We start from the raw sequence: 2,988 nt of genomic DNA on the forward strand, positions 1-2,988 counted from the left end.
GGGAGGGTGGTTGCCTTACAGGGGATTAAAATCAACGAATGAGTCGGGTTTGCATCAAGGAGAAACACGCACAACCGTCACACCGAAGCCCGGCCAGTCATAAAACTGGTTTTCAAAGCCCCTCTGATGCGCAGCGCACCTTGCTGTGTACTTCTAATTGCCCTGGTGTCTGGCTGCTCAAAATCAGATGCCAGGCAATTTGCCTCAACCTCCCACCCCACCATAAACGTCTTCCCCCTTACTCTCACAGATATTATGGAGCACACAGCAAGCAGCAATAACAATGGGAATGTTGGTTGCACTGAGGTCTGACCTAATCAGCAAACAGTGCCAGCGAGCTTTTAAACGTCCAAAGGCACATTCTACCACCATTGTGCAATTGCTCAGCCTATAGTTGAACTGCTCCTTACTACTGTCCAGGCTTCATGAGCCATGGGAGCAAGGGGTAGGCTGGGGTAGGTGCGACCGTGCGGTGCTGCCGGCTGGGAGAGCAGCTTGAGGCAGAAGCCTCCAGCTCGCATGATATTCCAGGCAGGACTGAATCTCCATGAGACGGAACTTAAAGAAGAGAATGACCTGGAGTCTCTGGCTCCCATTTGGTGCTCTAAGAGGAGGATGGCCATGTCTGTCCAGGCGCCCCGATCGACCTCATTGAGGAGGATTCCAAGGAGTCCTCCCAGAGCAGCAGCACCACGTCTGCCAGCAGCACCCAGGAGGACCAGAACAGATCCCACGAGCTCGTCGCTGGGGAGGAGGAGAGCAGAGTTACAGGGGAAGTGGTGGAATACCAGGATGGGTAAGATTTTGAAATTGGGGATCTCGTGTGGGGGAAGATCAAGGGCTTCTCCTGGTAGTCTGCAATCATCATCTCCTACAGAGTCACATCCAAATGTCAGGCAATCTCCGGAATGTGCTGGGTGCAATGGTTTGGGGATGGGAAGTTCTCCAAGGTTTCAGCAGACAAGCTGGTGGGTCTGATGGCTTTTAGGCAGCATTTCAACCACTCCACGTTTAATAAGCTGGTCTCCTATCGACGAGCCGTATACCATGCCCTGGAGGTTGCTAGGAGCCGGGCAGGGAAGATGTTCCCAGAGCCCCTGGCCAAGCGGCTGAAGACTAACTTCTGCAACAACAGCAAGGAGCAGGTGGAGGAGGACCAGAGCAGAGAGCAAATGGGTTTCCAAAGTCACAAACAACAACAGGAGCCTTGAAGACAGTTGTTGGGAGAAAAAACTCAGCCACATTCTACTCGCTGTTTGAGGGGGGCCTTTGCCAGACTTGCAGGGATCAATTCCTGGAGCTCTTCTACATTTACAACGAGGATGGGTACCAGTCCTACTGCACCGTCTGCTGCGAAGGCAAGGAGCTGCTGTTGTGTAGCAATGCCAGTTGCTGCAGGTGCTTCTGTGTCGAATGCTTGGAGGTCCTGGTAGGGCAAGGTACCTCGGCCAAGGCAAAAGAGCAAGAGCCCTGGAGCTGTTACATGTGTCAACCACAGAAGTGATATAGGGTGTTACAGCGCTGATCGGACTGGAATGTATGGCTGCAAGACTTCTTCATCGGTGACAAAGGACAGGAATATGATGCACCTAAAATCTAAAAAGCTCCACACATTTCCCAGAGTCACTACCCTTGATAACAGAACGTCAATGATTGCATTGGCTACTTCAATCACAGCAACCCCCACAGTAGACTTGCCCACAACAACAGTGGTGACAGTGATCTGAGCAGGCTCCATGCTTGCCGTGGTTTGGCATCTGCATGGGTAACCCAGGAAAAAAGGCGCGAAAGGATTGTCTGCTGTTGATTTCACGGAGGGAGGGGCGACTGATGACATGTACCCAAAACCACCTGCGACAATGTTTTTGCCCCATCAGACATTGGGAGCTTAATTTAGAATTCCAATGGGCAGCGGAGACTGCGGGAACTGTGGGATAGCTACCCACAGTGCACTGCTCCGTACGTCGATGATAGCCACGGTAGTGAGGACGCACTTTGCCGACTTAATGCGCTTAGTGGGGACATATGCAATTGACTGTATGAAATCGACTTCTATAAAATCGACCTAATTTCGTAGTGTAGACATTCCCTAAGTAACAGATACTAGTAGATGTACAGCATGTAAAACTACTGTGTTAGTGGAGCATCTGAGCATTTTGAATTCTTTTGTTTTTCTTTCTATCCTGTCTGGATAGTCCTCAGCACCTTTAATCCCTAGGCACCTTTCCCATTTTCCTGTTTTTCTAATATTCTAATAACATTCATTTCTCCTGAGGCTTTATTACTGAACTAATTTTATTTTATTTAACATGAGACATTTTTACATTTTGTTTGTCACATGTCAAACTGTTTATACAATAACTCCAGCCCTTTTCTAACTCTCCTTGATGTTCACCACTCCCATAGTTTTGTCATTAGCAACTTTGTCTAGGCCAGTGTTTCCCAAACTTGGGACGCCTCTTGTGTAGGGAAACCCCTGGCGGGCTGGGCTGGTTTGTGTACCTGCCGTGACCGCAGGTCTGGCCGATTGCGTCTCCCACTGGCCGCGGTTTGCCGCTCCAGGTCAATGGGAGCTGCTGGAAGTGTACTGGCCGCCGCTTCCAGCAGCTCCCATTGGCCTGGAGCAGCAAACCATGGCCAGTGGGAGCCGCAATCGGCCAGACCTGCAGAAGCGGCAGGTACACAAACCAACCCGGCCCGCCAGGGGCTTTCTCTACACAAGCGTCGTCCCAAGTTTGGGAAACAATGGTCTAGGCTATTTATGCACTGTAAAAACAGCTGAGAAATCTCCTTAATAACTCCCTCAGCTAAAGTAGGTTCCCCCCCCCCAGAAGTTTTTCCCTTCTGCCTTTCAATTAGCTTTTTATACATTTCAATGTTGTACCCTGGATCTGTGTAGTTTAGGGCTTCAGCAACAGCCTGGCATGTGGAATTCTATGAAAAGCAAATTTAAAATACATACAAATTACATCTCAGGCACATAATGGC

The 2,988-nt window shown here is 49.8% G+C and overlaps 1 pseudogene; it reads left to right on the plus strand.

Annotated features, from left to right (window-relative positions):
* Positions 1-465: 465 nt before the first annotated feature.
* LOC112109171 lies at positions 466-1,600 on the plus strand (annotated as a pseudogene).
* Positions 1,601-2,988: the final 1,388 nt, after the last annotated feature.

This window comes from Terrapene carolina, unplaced genomic scaffold (assembly GCF_002925995.2).
Source record: "Terrapene carolina triunguis isolate 2854851 unplaced genomic scaffold, T_m_triunguis-2.0 Scaffold53, whole genome shotgun sequence".
Taxonomy (NCBI): Eukaryota; Metazoa; Chordata; order Testudines; family Emydidae; genus Terrapene; species Terrapene triunguis.